The 19,223-nt window shown below is 44.1% G+C and overlaps 1 protein-coding gene across 3 annotated transcripts in view; it reads right to left on the bottom strand.

Annotated features, from left to right (window-relative positions):
- The window catches only part of AUTS2 (activator of transcription and developmental regulator AUTS2), a 1,108,223-nt gene that overhangs the window by 355,767 nt on the left and 733,233 nt on the right, over positions 1-19,223 (bottom strand). The window lies entirely within an intron of this gene.

Here is a 19,223-nt window from a genome sequence, read left to right as displayed (position 1 = left end):
CGTTCCTCAATTACAAAGCTGTTAATTAAAATTCCATGCTGGCTGGCTGTTGGGGCCACTTGAAAGCCTAAAGCTCATCCAAGAGACCAGAGGAACAAATCTTAGCATACTTGGTTCAATCGCACACTCTGGTCCACAAACATGGGATCCATCTATTTCTTTCCTTGACTAGTAGGATGAGCGACTAGTGATGATAGATTCTGATTCATTCTCAAAATGGGTAGAGAAGCTGGCAAGAAGGAAGGAATGCAGCATAGGCTTTGAAGATAAATAGATTTGGGATTATCTCAGTTTTTAGTTAAAATCTGGGTGAATTTGGGCTAAGATAACCTCTCTTCTTCTCTGTAAAATGAGATAATACTACCATTCTGATACAGGGTGATGGGGGAGGATTAAGGGAAAGCATACGGGAAGTGTCCAGTCACTGCCCGGTATGTAGTCTGAATGTTCAGCCACTGGAAGCTATTATAATGAGGGCAACAACACGCAGTTTTAGAACAGTGATTAGCCAGTGGTCATCACAACTCCTCTGTCCCCCTGCACTGTATCACAACTAGATCTCTACTCTTTCCTGCGGTTCTTGCCATACCTTCCCCACCACACGGGTCAGTCTCCTCTCTGCCAATGGGAATCACTGCTTTGATGAGCCACAGATATTGGTGGGAGTGTGTCTTATCCCTGAGAACTTTGGAACATGGATTATCTTCCATTTCTGCTGAGATCTAATCCTTTCAAGGATAAAGACAGAGTAAACAGGACGATGGTCAGCAAAATTCAAATGACTGGCATCACCCATCAGATCCAGACACAGTTTAGTTTATTGGTGAAGAGCCTGGGCATTCAAGTCCGAACGCCTGGGTTCAAGTCTTGGCTCCACCAAGGTACAGAACCTCTCATTCATCAGTCTCCCCACCTGGAACATGGGCACCACTTTGAAAGGTTGTTAGAATGACAGGGGACGTACGCACAGCCCCTGGAATGCAGAAAACTCAAAAGAAGAACTGGCAATTACTATTATCATGAACACTGATTCTGTGGAGGAAAATAACAGTGAAGAGGTCTGGTCTCATTTTTCATTATTAATTGACAGTGCATGAACACAAATACACACATGTGCGCGTGCACACATGCCTATAGAAGGTGAATCCTCAACGGGACAGAAAATAGCCGTCTTTTTCAAAACAACTGGTAAAGTCTCCGGGGAGACAGGTATCAAGCAGTAACAGCCAACAAGGCTGTTCGTGAGGCAGCTTTAAAAGAGGTAACTCTTGTGGAAGCCAAAGGAATAGAACAGGATCCCAACCTTTGCTTTTTCTTTGCCGAAAAGATGTCAAGGTGAATGCAGAAAATGCTTCAGGCTGCTGCCTGCCATGAGGTGTCCGCGGCTAACCCTCTGTCTGTTTTGATAAAAGACAGCCGGAGCACAAAAAAGAGGGGTAAACTGAAGAAGAAAAAAGACAGATTGGATGCTCAACAGCTGGCTTTCAAAGGAGACAGGTATTCAGACTAGAGGTGAGGTGGCGGACTCCATGTTACAGAAACCAAATGATTTCCAAAGCAGAACATGTTAGTTGCATGCTTTGGCACCAGCGACTGGTTAAGGGAAGGAAGCAGAAGAATAGCACACAGAGTCCCTCTTGTATAATCAGTCTGGGCTCCCCTCGCCACGGGGACAGAGAACAGTACCAGTGAAAAGGTGCTTGTGTGACGACCTCCCAGGGATAATGAGAAGCCACTAGAAGGAGTGCACACAGGCTCAGAAAACGTGCTCCGAAGCCGGGCTATCCTCTGTGACCCCAGGGAGTTCCAGGGAAATATTGTGTTCATGCTTCAGGACCAAGCAGCCCGTGAGGCAGATGGGCACGAAGGGCCCTCTGCAAAAGTTGGCACTCTGGTGAGTACTGCTGGCGGACCCAACACCCTCTTCTTCCCTTCCAAGCCAGCACACATGCGCTGGGGATCTCCTGCAAACAAGTTCCCAAAGAAGACATATGGTGCTTACTTGCTAAGAAAGACTGCTAACAAGACAAACTGAGAAGGAATGAGGGGAAAAGCTGACTGAGTTTTTCAGTCCCACGTGGAGGTGAGATTCAGGCTGGACGACATGCACGGAGCTGCTGTAACAACGCAGGCCCCAGACAGAGGAGCCCCTGAGCCGAGTCCCACACAGACAGCCCCAACCTCTTTGGGCCCATTCCCCCCGCCGCCGCCCCCAGCCAGGCCAGGAAATCCTGTCAGGAGTGGTCCCTTGCATCAGGCCCCCGGCAGCTCTCTGAGGTCTCACACCCTCAGGGGTAAGGAAGGACCCCTGGGGAAAACCTTAGCTCCTCTGCTGGAGAAACACATACTGAGGGCTCTAAATTCTCCAGGAATACAGACCCTTTCTAATCCCACTGGGAAACAGGAAGCTGCAAACCCCACACTGCTGAAGCGTGTTTAGGGGGCAAATGGCTTCCGAAGACTTATGGAAGATGGTGGGATGTCAACACAAGAGCCGTACCAATGGCAAACTGAATCTTATCTTAAGGACCTGCTATAGTTAGCAGGCGGAGGCAGGCTGAGTATGCATCAGTTGGTTTTCAAAATATGTTATTTACAATACGCAGCAGATGTTCTTTGAATTCTAATGTGAAAATACAGGCTTTTTATTTTTTCCTGACAGACTAAGAAGTACACTTAATATAATAATCTTGCAAAGTCCAAAGATTACCTCACAGTTTGGAAAATACTATGTTGAGTCATTAGTCCCATTACTCAGTATTTTCAAAACTCACCAGATAAATACGGTACACTGAGACTTCCTGGTAATGACCTTCTATTTTTTGCAAGGAAGAACACAGCAAGGCTTTCCAGAAGCCTCAATTAAATCTGGAAAATGTTTCTAAAATATTCTGAAGCATAACACATGCACACACACTGAAATGTTTCAGGAGAACTTTGCTCACGGATGAGTTTCTGCTGTCACTCATTCTTTAAAAAAAAAAAAACAAAACTTCTTGAGTGCCTCCAAAGGGCTAGGAAGTAGTAAGGCTGAGGGAAGACAAAGATGAGCAAGAAACTGTTCCTGCCCTCAAGGAGCCTCCTGTCTACCGGAGGAGGAGTCAAGGAGACAGTTCCAAAGCTAAGGGGACACACTTTATACCACGGCTCACAGCATGCCAGCAGGGTACCTGACCAGTTTGGAAGACAGTCAGGCAATTCATCAAATCCTGGGTCAGTGACAGTCTCCCAGAGAAGAATTTCACGGGAGAAGTCGGGCAGCTCTCTGGAGAGTTCTGCAGGGCTGGGAGGGATGAGTATCCGGCAGTGGGCCCTGCAGGAGCAGGGGCGGCTAAAGAAGGTACGGGAAAGGAACTTGGATTCTCAAGTCAAACGAGCTCCCTCATGCTTCCCACCTTGGGCAATCTGCTGCACCATTTCTCCCCTCAGAAAAAATAGGGACAATTCAAGCTTGTTGTGAAGTGAGAGCACATGAAAATGCCTGGCACATGGTAGGTATTCACTGTGTGTTAATTTGCTTCCTTCCTTGGAAGGAGGATCTGCAAGGCAAGTTTCTCAGACTCCTCATCTCACCTGAAAGAGTGATTTATAGTTGGGGTTGACTGGGTTCTACAGATTGTTCAATAGATATCCTGTGATTGCAATTCTGCAAATTATTCAACAAATACCCTCTCCCTGTGAGGCCCTGAATGCCACAAAGGGCTGTGTTTATAGAACATATTTAGATGTGGGGGCTTTTGGGTGAGAGTTTTCTGGGTACTTCATCTGTACCTAACAGAGTGGTTCATTCATTTGAAATTATAACCAGCATGCCTGGAACATCTAAAGCAGTGTAAGGCACTGGGCTGGTTTCTGGGCACACAGAGCTGCCCTCAATATTCTCACTGTATGGTGTGGGAGAGAGACGGGCAAACAAATACAAACAATATGGGTGCTGATATAATGACAGAGGACCCTTTCTAAGTCAGTGGTTCTCAGCCTTGGCTGCAAGTTTCAATTACTGGGGAGCTTATGAGACGGTGTTGATGCTCGGACCCCACTGCCCCCCCAGATTCTGATTCATGGTCCATGCATATGGGATTTAAAGTCCTCTCAGGTGATTCCAGACAAGGTTGAGAACCAATGTGTAGAATAGGTAGTTCCTTTATAAGCTGTCATGACATGATTTTAGAGTTCCTGGCACAGATAGAGGGGTTCTCAAAACCTCGACTATATAGGAATCCCCTGAAGGCCCAGGCTCCTTAAAGGAGGAGGCCTTTGTATATTTACAAGTGTCCCAAGGAGCTCTGAGTCACAGGAAAGTTTGAGAGACATGGCTCTGACACAGCCTGGCAACACCATACCGAACATGAATAAAGCAGGGTAGATGCCTTTTCCAGAGACAGGTCAAAGGAGGGAGGAGTTCCCTGAAATCTTTCCATTTTCACTTCTCTTCTTTGTGGGTCCCTCCTTAGCCCAGCAGCAGAATTGGGGCCCATGTGTCCATGTTGGACAGAATGCCTGTTACCTTCAAGTTTCTCCCACTTGTGTCCCCTCAACCGTTCTCACTACAGGAATTACAATGCTCAAGTGCCTCCAGAAGAGCGAAGTGTTTTCCTATAGATTTTCAGATTTTGTTCTCAAAACAACACTAGGTCACTTAGAGCAGTAGTCAAAATTCTTCTTTTACAGATGAGGAAACTGAGGCCCAGGGACTTATCCGATGCCTCATGTTTGGTAGAAAGTAGACCCAGTATTAGAGCCAGGGTAATCTGGCTTCTAGATCTGACGTTCTTTTCAATACGCCAGTGTTTCTCAAAGTATAGTCCTAAGACCAGCAGCCATCAACATCTGGAAACATGTCAAAAGAAGCAAATTCTTGGGGCCCAACCCAGATCCACTGAATCAGAAACTCTTGAGGCGGGGGGTGCCTAGCATGAGTTTTAACAAGCCTTCCAGGAGATTCTGATATACCGTGGCTTTTTATTAGGCTGCCTCTGGAAGCACACCTTTTGTATCCAACTACAAAGCTACTGGTATTTCCATCAATACAATGAAATATTCTACTCTTTAGTGCGCTGGTGAGTTATAGGAACACTGGAAGGTAAGAGGAAAATTTGTGGGCTGTGTGGACTCTTGAATGAATCCATAAAGCAACGAGAAAGCACGTGTCCTCTTTGAGCCCTAATTCCCTTGAGGAAGATTAGGTGGCTATGGCTGAGACGTAGCACCATCTAAAATATGCATGTCTGTGTCTGCATTCTCCCAGATAGGTTTCAGAAAAATTCCCTTCATTTTCAGGCAGTGAAGACTTGATGAATAATTCTAGTCTTTCAACATTGCACCCATAATTTTTTTGCACTGAAAAGTTACTGTGAAATAGAAAATGAAGTCTTTCACTGGTACCAGCCAAACCTACAAAGTGGCTCCTTTATGATGAATTCATGAAAAATTTAATGTTATGAGAGGAGAGGAGGGTATTTACAGTATTTGAGCTTAGCAAAGTGGAACAGGGAGCCAAAGTATGATTTCTTTTTGGCTCCCAAGGCACATGGCACACAAAATGTTTCTATAAAGAAAAAAAAAAGGCAGATCTGGTTCTGAGTTCAGTGAAATATCATGATTTCCATTTGGCTGTGTCGCAGTAGTTGCCTTTTTAGGCAACTTCCCATTTCAAGGAAAAGTTTGGAGCTCATTAGAATCACCGACGTCCTTCCAGCAGAACATGCCATTCTGAGAGAATGTTGGGCTTGCCCACCGAGTCTATAACACCAGACAGGTGCCTGGAGTGGCCGGACTGGGCCAGCTACATTTGATGATGGCATCTGTGAAATCTTCTGCATATTTCATTTTTTCCCCCCGGGCTGGCAACTGCAGGCACTGAAGGATTGGGTGAAAATATGTTCTTTTATATTTCTACCTGTAGGTGGTCCACTGATAGAGTGGCTAGGATAAGCTGAGGACTCCATTTTGTGAAAGATTTAGGACCTGGACAGTGGGTCACCTCACACCTGAGCTGTATCTGCTTAAGTTTTAAAGAAAGACAGAAATAAAAACTTGGATTATCTAGTACCACAGTACCAACCTAAAAAGGAATCACAGAATTGCAGAACCAAGAGGGACCTTGGTCAGCCTGCACCTTTTGAGTGACTCGTTTCAGCAAAATGTCCTATGCCTGGTTGGCTAGGTTGCTCTACCTGAGTTCCACCTGAACAATGAAGGCAGTCGGTATCACCTTGGAATGGATCCGATAAACAATTTTTCTCCTTAATTGAGCTTGAATTGCCTGTACTTTTTCTGTCCTCTGAGGAAATAAAGAATAATAAAAAAAAAAAAAATGATGTAGTCTTTCACATGATAGCTCTTTGAATATATCAAGACAGCCAACATGTCCCCTTGTCCAGACTCTGCCACTGTCTAATAAGCTAACATTGGTTAAGGCATTAAAATGCACCAGACCACATTTCCCTCATTTATGAACTGATATATAGGAGTATAGCTGTCCCTTTGTAACCCTACAGGGCTACACAGAGGGTCAGCTAAGATGTGAAAGGACTTTCAAATGGTATAAAATGTTATGCAGATATAAGAACAAGATAATGAAGATGCAGGTTTGCTGTAATTCTCTCAAGTTCCGTTCATCTAAGCCTTGTGCTTGGATTGATGGAAAATAGTAATAGGTCAAAAACTCCAGAGAACTCTCCTGACACTGACATAAAAACCCGTCATGCACAAGTTTACTTTTTTACATCTTCTTTATATTATAGAGGCTAAAGGCTTCATTCGCACAAGAAATACCTATTCATAATATATTATATTTAAGATACTCTATTAGTTGTTATAGCAGTTATAACAATGAAAATGCAGGGCTTCTACCTTTCGGGGACTGGATAAGACAAGCACATCAATAACTGAAATGTAAGACAAAGAGCCAAAAGTCCTTTCCCTCCCCCAACCCACCCCCCAAAAAATTCTGGAAATCCGAAAGAGAGAGGAATCCTATTCCAAGACTTCAGGGAGGAGAAGGGATTTGAAGGATCTGCGAATTTCAACACACAAGATGATGTTGGCAGAAATAAAGGACATCATTTTCGATGGAAGATACAGGCTACATAGGGGCCTGGAATAAGAAATGGCAGAGGCAGAAGAAAGGATGCCAGGGTTTTGCTTGGGCTAGAACACAGAGAATATGAAGAAGAGCACAAAGTGGGTTTCGAAGGAAGACAAGGTTCAAGTTACAGAAGGCCTTACAAGCTAGGTGAAGGAGTACAGAATGTATTCAGTTGGCTTAGAGGTATCTGGAAGATTGTTGCCTGAGGACATAGCATAATCAGAAGCATGTGGAAGGAGGACTGATATCTGGCAGCCATGTGTAAGATGGAGTGAGCAGAGATGGAATGGGGCCTGGTGATAGTCCAGGGAAGAGTCAACGAAGGCCTGGGTTTGGACAAGGGCATGGAGAAGTAGGGCAATAGATGAAGAAACACAGCCTAGATAGAACAAAAGGGCATTACATATGTAATGGCTGCTAGCCATGGCGACCAAGGAGTTGAAAGAAAGAAGTCAAATTTCCAACCCTGGGTCACAGTATGGCCAGAATTAGGGAAGATGGAAAGCCTGCCAGGGTGTGAATTCTGTTTTGAGCAATGTCTAAGAAGCTGGCAGGACATCCAAGTGGTGAAGATAGTTTTGGAAGTTATCCACATAGTTAGGAGCCAGATGGTGTTATGAGACTGGAAAGGGAGAAAATAAAGAGACAGATAAAAGAGGGGGGCATCCATATTTAGGAAGGCATGGAGCACTGGAGCCAAAGGTAGAAGGAGAATGTGGAGTATTACAGAAGCCAAAAGAAAAAGACTGTTTCAAGATGGAGGATAGTTAAGAGGGTTCTGTGTGAGTAAAGGTCATGGGGAAAGGAATCAGGGAAAGTTACCAGGCTTGGCAAATAAGATGACACCACAAGCCATGAAGAGATTTATTACTTCAGCAAATTCATAAAGGTAGATTCATGAGCACAAGAAGTTAGGTGGGAGTGGGTGGGAAGAGAAGCACCAGCCATGAGAGCGAACTGTGCTTCCAAAAGATTTGACAGTGAAGGAAATGAGAAAAATAGAATGGTAGCTCCAGGGGCAACAGGATCAAAGCAACTTTTTAAAAGTGTGAACTCTTGAGTCTTTCTGGAGGTTGAAGAAGGAAAATGAAGAGAGTCAAAATCCCAGTTCTGGAAAAGGGAGGACAGGGATAGAGCACACACGTGGAGGCGCTCACCTTAGAGAAAAGGGTGGATCCTTCATTATTTAGATGGATGAGAGGAGGAAACAGAGAGGTACTGGGCCAAATCTGGGTAGGGGTACAGGAATATTGAGATCATTCATCCTGCAGGTAAGTTGGAGGGAACTTGATAATGATGTTTGAATCTATAAAGAATTTGAGGGTTGATGAAATGATGAGAGACAGAGAAAATAAAGAAGAGAGTATGAGTTATTATTATAGAAGCTAATGTAATAGAAGTAAGTAAAAGACGCAAGTGAAATCTTTCTGAACATATAACATGTCAAATCCAGGAACCCTCACTGCAAGTTAGAAAATTTTTCTTTAGAGCTATTTTAAAAACATAACTGAATTCATGTCTAGTCAGCTTATACTATTTCAGAGATTAAATATCCAGAAGAGGCAAACCCACAGAGACAGAAAGTAGATTAGTGGTTGCCAGGGCTGGAGGTAGGAAGGAATGGGAATGGGGTTTCTTCTCCATGTGATGAAGATGTTCTGGAATTAGAGAGTGGTGCAGGTTGTGTAATATACTTAATGTTCATGGGGGGCACCTGGGTGTCTCAGTCGGTTGAGTGTCCGACTCTTGACCGTGGCTTAGGTCTTGAGCTCACGGTCATGAGTTCGAGCCCCTCATTGGGCTCCAGTCAAATACACTAAATATCAGCGAATTGTATATGCTAAGAGGGTGAACTTTATGTGATCAGATCTCAATAAAGCTTTTTCATTAAAAAAATACGTCATTTTAAAAAAAAAAGAATATTTCAGAGGTAGGCCTGTTGATGGATATGGAGATATACTAAATGATGTTTTCCTTGCATCTCTAAAACCCTCTTGGTTTTATTTCTTGCAAGGAGCTCTTAGGGCTCCTCAAAGCATCTAAGACATCATCATTTATTTTAGAAAGATGATCCAGGAAGGACGTATCAGATTTGTCCAAGGCAGCAGTTAAGACCGAGGGAAAGCTCAGATTCTCAGTATTTCTTCTTCTAATCAGTGCTCCCCAAACCAAAGTCCACAGACTGTTTGCACCTAAACCACATGCAGAACATTTCAAAAGTACAAATGCCCAGGCCCCACGACAGGCCTCATAACCTAGAATGTCTGGGGAGACGGCACCTAAGTCTGTATTTTTATGAAACTTTCCACGTTGGCAAATTGCTGTGTCATCACCAACCACACTGTTGAGAAGAAGCGTGAGCAAACGGCAAATCCAGCAGGATGGTGGCTGGGCCGTTGGTAGGGCGCGATGAGCCCATGTCTCTGACGGTCACCATGCCATGCCAGGCTCTCAGGAACACGACTTTTCTAAATACCAACTGCTATTTGCTCACATTCCCAACAGTCTTTCCCTTGGTCCTTACAATTTAGAAGGTCCTTGATCTCAGGAAGACATTTTCTACTTTGCTTTAAGGAAATTAATTCTGTAGCAAGAGAGAAGTCAGATGCTACAGCATGCAGATGAGGCTGTGCTGATACTGGTTTAGTTGTTTGGCAGAATGAAAATTAAATAATACAATATTGCCACCCAGTTTTAATTCAACTGGCAAGTCATACCAGAGTTATGATTTCTTGGAAATCAAGAAGATAAAAGAAAAGCCGGCAATGAACGAGCATCTTCCTTTCTTCATTCCTGCCACATTTACCACGAAACCAGCACTCAGCAGAGCACAGATAAGGTGTGATACCTGTCCCCAAGGAGAACACAGTGGAGGGCAGAAGCAGAAAGTGACTGACGCTTCCGTGCCGTGACGTCAATCCCATGTGCGGTCTCTGGGCAATGAGAATGCAGGCGCACGGGCTGCGCATTGTCAGGAAAACGCACACAGCTCCGAAAGAAGACCAGCTTTGTGGCGACCTGTGCCGAACAGTTGCAGCTGCCTGGTCTCTGCAACTCAGGAAACAGTGTTGTCTGCAACCGGGGCTGTGCCCTCGGGCTGGGGTACCAAGTCCCTCCGCTCTCCTCCCAGGCCTTGCCTAAGACCTCATTCTCCCACTGCAGTCCAGTGGGGAAATGAAGGAGAGCTTCCCTTCGTGATAAACACCAGGGGCCTCTGCTCGGAGACTGACCTGTCCGCTACCCGATACCAAAGCAAAGCCTAGATCGTTTCAAGCTCATATTAGGAGGCCAAGGCGAGAGCCACTGCCGTTCTCCAGGAACATCCCCAGGAGCATTTTTTGCCAGCAGTACTGGGCACCAAGGCATTAAGAAAAGACCTCAGAACTGAAGGCTCTTTCCCCCGCACAGACGCTCTCTGGGCACGGTTGGCACCGCACCCAGCTGCCTGCAGCCGAGCTGGAATGGCAGGCATCGTTGTGCGCTATGACAGGACCGGTATTTTGCTGTAGGCCCAGCTTCTGTTAAGATGGCAGAAGGAGTGGCCTGTCACCCAGAATTACTTCTCAGCTCCCAATTATATGTTTCAAAAATATCACTTATTAAGGCCCAAACACTTTGTTTGCTGGGTGCAGCCCTTTGAACAGGTTACCATGGCTTTATGCGGGCATAATGGGCCTGCGTGATGTATGTTCCCTGTCAGTGCTGAAACAACAGTCAATGCGTCTGAGCAGGCCCACCTGCCAAGCAATATGTTCTCAATCCCTCAGGCAGAAGCAGTGCCTTGCTCGGCTAAGACAATGTCCCCCCACTGAGCAAACGGCAGAGGCATGGAACACAGGAACTGCGGAGCACATGCGCACAGAAGATCACAGACACCCGGAAGGAGCGGCGGCGGCGGGCGGAGTGAGGATGTTCCCGTCAAGCTTCACTTCACAGTGACAGGCAAACAGTCTCATGGTTTTTCTTTCTTTCGTTCTTTTTTCCCCCCCTCTAATGAACTAGCACGGGCTGCTAATCACATACATCATTAACACAAGTGGCTGGAAGTTGGCTACGGGATGGCTGGTAGATGGGTGTCTGAAGCCAAAAATGGGGAAGGGACAGAACTGAAGGCTCAGAATCACGCAGGAGTGGCCTGTCTCGTGGAGGCTAGGAGTCTGGGGAGAGGACAAAGGCATAGTCTGATGGAGACTCCTCTCCGCACCAGAGCAAGGGAGGCAGGAAAACCACCGGCCAGCCAGGGACGGCAGCGTGCTCACTGCCCTGGCTGATCCGAGAGCTCCCCACCACGCTGCTTTTGCTCGTCTCGTGGAGGTGGCCCGAGACACAGAGGTGGGCTTCACCCTTCCCGGGAAAACACAGCCTTTTGTCAGGCCCAGGCACCGGGGCTTTTGGCTGGGAGCGCTCTGGCTAATTAGAGATAGCATGAGGCCTGCTGTGAAGACTGCCTCAGAGACGCAGGACAGACTGCTTTCAGCGGCTGCTAAGAGAGAAACGGCGACAAACCTGCTCCTTTCGGAGTGGGTATGCTCTCCGCAGATTATGTAACAAGCAACAATGAATGGCTTTCTTGCAGGCCATGGAAAGCACTGCACGGTTCAAAGCAGCGAAGGACAGTTTTTAAAAGGCTACAATTTTCCTCGGGATTTTAGGTCAATCCTCTCTAACCTCTCTCAAGATCGCCAAACATTTTTCCAGGTCCCGAACCCCACGGAGGGGACTGTCACAAACAGTCCTCGTCAAGGTCCACGACAGACCACTCACTTGTATTTTCCACGGCTGTGCTGAGCACATGGGCCCGAGCACAGGGGGACAACCTCCTCCTCACATCTCCTAACAGAGGGAGGAAAGAAGCTAAAGAACACCAAGCAGCGGTCAGAGTACGGTAAAGCCAAGAGATGAAACACCTCGTAGCCGCTGAAAATGATAGTTTTATTCTGTAGTGAGGATTAAAAATCACCAGAATATATTAACAGGAAAAAAACACAAGCAGAATTTGATCTCATTTACGGAAAGATGTATAGACTTCATAAACGTCTGTGTGTGCACACACACAAAGAGGTCTGGAGGGATGCTCAAGAATTGACATCTCTGGGTGAAGAGATTTCAGGTGCTTTTTACTTTCATTATTCTTCTGTACATTTAAATTTTTTTCAAATAAGGGTATGTCATTTTATGAAAATCCGTCAAGTTATTTTAATAAAAATGTACGCGAATAACATAATGCAATGCATGAGACGTAAGTGCATTCAAAGGCGTTCAGGTGGAGAAAGGCCCCTTAGAAATGGAAGGGAGTGGGGGGCGCCTGGGTGGCTCAGATGGTTAAGCGTCTGCCTTCAGCTCAGGTCATGATCCCAGGGTCCTGGGATCGAGCCCCACGTTGGGCTCCTGGCTCGGCGAGGAGCCTGCTTCTCCCTCTCCCTCTGCCTCTCTCCCTGCTCATGCTTTCTCTCTCTCTCTCTATCTCTGTGTCTCAAATGAATAAATAAAATCTTAAAAAAAAAAAAAAAAAGAAATGGAGGGGAGTGGCATGGACACAGAGAGGCTGATGAGCGCTGGGCCAGGGAGTTGCACAGCATGTGCGGACAGGAAAGAGAGCAAGCCACCGCAGGAGGATGGAGAAGGGGGACCTGCTAAAGGCAGCAGCCAAGAATCCACCGTGGCTGCAGTTACCGCAGTACCTGCTGTGGAGACATGAGAAGATGTGAGAGGGAGGTGGGAGCCACACTTATAACTGTGTTTACTGCCAGACGGAGGAGTTTCCATTTAATTTGGAAGGCAAAAAAGATCCAAGGAAAAGAGTGTGTTTGAGAAGTGGTTGATAAAGGAGATGTGTCTTAGGAATAGTAAGCAAGGAGTGAGGTATAGGACAGGTCAGAGTTGGGGACAATGGGAGATAGACAAATGATTCAGAAAGCTACCAGAACATCCCAAGGAAGAAGCGAGGAAACAAGAGATTCTGAACAGACATAAAAAAGAAACAATTTGTTAGAGTTTAGGGAATTAAAAATGGTTGATCTAGATGTTCAACGAGAAGAGCCAAAGAAGAGACCACAGCGGCGAGGGGCCTGAGGTCCTGCCATGCCGTGCAAGGGAAGCTATGGGGAGTGGAATATGGACTGGGCGAGAACACTTGTCTGGGAAATCACCCTCTGGCCTCTGTGTGCACTGACATTAGTAGAAAATGAGCTCTGAGAGAGAAAGCCCTTAGTCTGTTTGGTTCAGTGCTGTCCTGCCCACTCATAAAACAGTGCCAGGCCTGTGGCAGGAACGCAAGGGCATTTAGCAACGGAATGAAGAGCTATTAGCATTGAAATTAATCAATCAGTGAGAATACAGCATAAAGAGAAAGCCAAAGTGATCTGAAAACAGACCATTAGGGACAGTTAGTGGGTGGGAAGAGGGGGAAGTCAACAGGACAAAGAGGAAAGGAGAAGAAGCTTTCAGATTAAAGCCTTGTCATTGGGTGAAATTTGGTCTCTAATTTTCTCTGGATAATTTTCTAAAATATTCTGCGTTCGGTTTTTTTATATTTAAAAGAGGAGTGATGATAATCTTGAGGGCCCCATCCAGATCCAGAATTCAACAAACCACTCATTGTTGATTTATTTCTTATGAAGAATTTGTGTCTAGGGTTAACCAGGAATATGATGGTTTCCTGAAGGCCAAAAAATTCTGCTCCCTAAATTGCTTAATATTATAACTTTCTCATAAATTGCTGCTCAATAAATAAGCTGATTTGACGCTGTCCTTTTTTGTATTAAAGTATAATCTGCAATCTCAAGTGTATAGTTTGTTGAATTTTGACACATGGATGTACTGTGTTACCTGTCTTCCTGTCAAGATGTAGGACATCTCCATGTTGATTGGATTTTGATTCCTTCATTACTGCGCTATTGAAAATACACGTGAGCTGTCCTTATTCCTCTTCTCCATCTTATCAATATCTTATTGGTAAAACAGCTATATAACCAGTCACTTTCAGATACAGAATTTCTGATGTTTTTCTATTTCAGTATTTTCCCCATGTAACAGGCCATAAATTCAACTAAGATCCTTGGACCAGATCAAACGTTATTTATGTAGTATCACTGCCAGATTTTTTACTTAAAAGAGCAATGGTGCATCTGACTATCTCACCGTAAGAGGTATATATCCTATACTCTTTTGTATTAATGAATATTTGGTTATTTTGAGAGAAAAAAATACTTAATTCATTTTTAGCCAAAGATAAATGTGTTTGATAGCATATTTTTAAAAACATGCTGTTATATTTCAGACTAGTTTTGAATATTTCTCCAGTTGGGTCATGAGACTGTGGTTTTGAATCATCTAGACCCAAACACCACTCAGCTGACTTTGGCTCCTTGGAGTAGGTAAGCGGAGCTCTGCTTCCTTCTGTTTTTAATCAGATACAATTTGATATTTACCCATTTCTGACACCTGGCCCTGACAAAGCCCATGGGTGCCAGTTTAGGCTGGGCCACGTCCCTGACCTTGATGGGTCCTCTGGAGGTGACAGTTCCCCCGAGCTCAAATTCTGTGGGGTCACTTTGGCTCTGCTCTCCCCACCTTACAAGAGGCAGGCTTCCCAGTCATAAACCCAAGCCAAGGACTAGAGCCCTCCCCTGAGATCACAGCCGTGGATGTGGGCCTGGCCCTGCCAGCGGAAAGGGACTGCTTTTGTGGTTAGCGTCAGACGTCAATGCCGGAGGCTGGCTTCCAGGCAAAGTCTCCAACACTCAATTTCTACCAAAACAAAATAAGAACCAACACAAGCAACTGAAATTACCAGAGTCAGTCCTCCTGATAGTTAAACAATTCTACCTGCAGTGAATTTTAAGTACTTTTGGTCTCTATATGAGCAAATATTCCACTGTTTGCATTAACAGTGGTTGATCCTGGAGTCACATTAATCAGAAAAAGAGGAGAGAATGTCATTTGTGCCAAACACCCAAGTCCTTGCTCGAGCCCAATGCTACACTGAAACAGTATACGTTTTCTAGTGCTGGAGGCGGAAGAGTTCCAATAAGACTGTGCATAGGAGAAGTCAGTAAGTCAAATAATCAATATAAATCTACTGAACGACTTTCAGGTCCGTGTCAGTCCTGTTTTGCACACCGTCTGTTCAGACTCTGGAGAATCTGAATCTAAAACGTTGAGCCCAATATCTCTTCAACCATGATCTAGTCTAAATACATTTTACTTACAAGCCACTCCAACACAGCACAGTTATTTGCCCCTGGTACAACAAATAAACCGGGCAAAACCTCTTAGCTCCCATCCTGTGTTGAGGAAAACAATACCATGTAAGATGCACTGTTTAAATGAAGTTCTCAGGCCATGTGAAGTAAACTAACGATGGACCAAGACTGAATGTGAATGCATTAAGTGCATAGTGTTGGAATCCTCTTTACCTCATTGCTGGGAAAGGATTTTCTAGCCTGTGTTTGAATACCCCCACTGATGGAGTTTACTACTTTCCACGGCATCCAGTCCTCCATCCAGCTGTGCATTTTATTCTGAATTCAAATCTGCCCTTCTAGAACCTCTGCACACAAAGTGGCCTGAATTCTGAAAGGACAGATTAAATCTAACATCCCTTCCATATGATAGTTCTTTACCTCTCTGGCATCTATGACCTAGCCCAAGAGCTGTGGGGTTGCAAAGATGGTTTAAGGCAAGCTTCCTATCCCGGGGTTACTACAAGTGATAACAAATGTTATGTGAGAACCTGGCTTATTCCCAGCAACTTAAGGCAAAGAAATCATGAAATTCATAACAGCCGCTGAAAAGGTAGTGCCAGTCCTAACAAGAATTAGAAGTGATAGGAATAAAATGGTACATGAAACAATGTTCTAACAAAATCACAAAGGCAGGCCCTAGTTAGTTTGCATAATGCTTAGATCACAGTTTAAAATCTAGATGGGTTTTTGCTCCATATATTTATACCTTGTAACATTTGTCCACCAGAGGTTTAATCTTGATATTTTACATTTGTATAGCACTTTAGAGCTTTCAAAGAATTTTACATGTAATTTCATATAATTTGATTTTGAAATTCAAAAGTGACATTAAGCTATGGAAAATAAGCCTTGCGCCAACCATGCCAAGAATATAATGAGGTACGTAAGTGTTACCCACTCTCCTGAATGGATTCATGGTATCCACGGGCTTGGGCCGTGAAATAGAGCCCTGTTTGTCTCATACTAGCTGTGTGACCTCAGCCGAATTTCTTAACCTCTCTAAGCCTTGTTTCCTCTCCTGAACATGCAGATGACATAATACCATGGACCTTCAGTAAATTTATCCACATAAAGAGCTAAGCCCAGTGCCTGCTACATATGATGAATAAATGTCTTTGCTTACTGATCTTTTGGGTTCATCAGAGCTAGTAACTGATTTCTTTATTATAAAATGTATCTTATTAGGATTCATGACATAGAAAAGTACGATAAAAATATTTAAAGTGGCAGAGGGCTTAAAAGAAAGTTGTCACTTCGGCAGTCTCATAAATACTGTGATGGCCACGTCTGGGTATAAACACAAAAGAACCGAAAGCAGGGCTCGGATATGTGCAGAGCAGCATTACTCACCGTTCCCGTTAGTGGAAGCAACCCAAGTGGCCTCTGAGGGATGAATGGACAAACAAAATGTAGTATGTACACAGAATGGAATACGATTCAAGCCTTAAAAAGGAAGGAAACTCTGACACCTGCTACAACACAGATGAACCTCAAGGTTATTATGCTAAGTGAAGAAAGCTAGTCACAAAAAGACAAATACTGTATGATTCCACTTACATGAAATTCCTACAGTGGTCAAATTCAAAGAGGAAAAAAGCAGAAATAGTGGTTGCCAGGGAAGGAGAAGGAAGGAATGGGGAGTTATCATTTAACAGATACGGAGTTTCAGTTTGGGAAGATGAAAAAAGTTCTGGAGATGGATGGGGGTAATGGCTGCACAGTGTACTCGGTGCCACGGAACTGTACACAGAATTTGTTAAAATGGTGTATTTTATATTACAGACATTAAAATGGTAGGTTTTTTTTACCACCACCACAACAAAAAATCCTATAAATACTGCAATGGTATTCCAATGGATATCAGGTTTCAAAGAAGTACGAGGCACAGTCCCTCTACTAGAGGTATTTAAAATGTCTAATTAGGGAGACAGAAAGCAAAAGACAAATGTCCATCCAAAGTTCTCTAATTAGGGCAACGAACAAATAAATAAGCATCCACAACGCTACAATTTGCCAGTGACATTATCCAGTTGGTGGAAATTAGCCATAACTTACACATGCCAGATGTCTTGGGTCAGAATCATGGACAAAGACTGTCACCTGAAGTTTTGCTCAACGACACTCAATAACAGAGCATGACTATTACATATTAAAAATCAAGAGGCTCCCAAAGACACTTAGTGACTGACAGCTACATCTTCCAGGCGTTTAAAACTTCATCATGCAAACACAGACAGTGTGAACCAGTTACTCTAATTAAGCATTTTCCTTATCCTCCCCCAGCAGAAATGCGTTTGAGATAAAGGATCATGGCACTAAATGAACAGGTTAATTAGAGACAGCATTTACCCCTACAGGCCCTCCACTGGAGACATCATTTCACACCATTACATCACACAGGAAAGCAAGGCTCCGGGGAGCAGCTCCTGAGACAGCCAGTGACCAGCAGAGAAGGTGGCAAGCAATGGAAAGAGAAATCATGCTGGCATATCCTCAGCCAGGACTCCCCCCTACATTTCTCTAGGGCATGAGTTGGCAAACTACAGCTGCAGGCCAAATCCAACCCGCCATCACTTTTTGTGCAGCCCATAAGCTAAGATTAGTTTTTGCATTTTTAAAGTGTTGTTTAATAAAAAGAAAAAGAAGAAGAAATCAAGAAAGAATGTATGACAGAAACCCAGGCGGTCACAAAGGCTAATATAGATTCTCCGGCCCTTTACAGAAAAGGTTTGTCAACCCATTCTCTCAGATGATAAGAATTAAACTATGTGCTGGTACAAAAGGAAGGAGGGTAAAGAGAATTGCAAAATGTTCACATGGGAAATTTTTTTTTTTAGTTTTTTTTTAAGCTCCAACCCTGTCACCGTTGCCATCCTACAAATATCTTAATCTGATGAAGAGGTGTCCTTTCGTGAGGAACAAAAGCTTCCTCTCTTTGGCTATCTAGGAAAAAAGCAGCAGAAATCTGAGAAACTTTTCATTCAAACAACTTTTGTTTTAAATAAGAAAACACAAACTTGTCTACTCCTCCCTTCTTGCCTCCCCCTTTCTCCACCCTAGTCATCATTTCAAGCTTGAACGTGTTCTTGTGAAAATATTATGACTTAAGGTGGTGCCTGCTATCATTCCATTGGTTTGGGGGGTTTAGGACCAAGTTTTAAAATAGGTTACAAGTTGAAACTTGGCAGAGAGAAACAGACACTCAGGGTAGGGACCAACTGTATGTAATTTGAAAACAGCCGGTTTCGAATTTGCTAATTCATAAGAGCTCAGGAAAGAAAGCAAACCTCAACAGCCTAACCTAACTGCAAAACACTTGCATTTTGAATATAGCTCAGTGCCCATTCAGAATCTGCCATTAATTCAGCCGATGTTTTTATTCCCAGAATAATAAATACTTTCCTTCAACTGAAATGTGGGATCATTACAAATAAAAATATTGCTATTGACTGGCTGTAAGTGGATTACATATTTACTTTGCTTTATTGGAAGGCCCACGAGGGGAATGACCATAACTTACGCCTTCTCTTGCATTCCATACTGCCTAGTTGGGCACAAAATTGGCACTTAAAAAAACTCTTGTTGATGAAATAGTGAATAGCCAATACAAAGAATGAAAACCAGTAAATGAGACTGGTTCACTCTTGCCAGGTACACACATTTTAATATGGTTATTGGCAAAATGTGAAGTTTCTTGGCTCCAGAGTGAGGCTCCAGAGTCCAGTGACCTCCAATGGGAACTTCAACACGAAGTCAATCATCCTTCTAATAGCTCTGGCCTCTCATATCCATGTGATTTTGAGATGAGAAAGATCTCCACTATATATACATCCTTTGTTTCACACACACACACACACACACACACACACACACACACACACACACAC

Source organism: Phoca vitulina, unplaced genomic scaffold (assembly GCF_004348235.1).
Source record: "Phoca vitulina isolate PV1807 unplaced genomic scaffold, GSC_HSeal_1.0 scaffold45, whole genome shotgun sequence".
NCBI lineage: Eukaryota > Metazoa > Chordata > Mammalia > Carnivora > Phocidae > Phoca > Phoca vitulina.
This window is presented reverse-complemented; position numbering and strand designations above follow the sequence as displayed.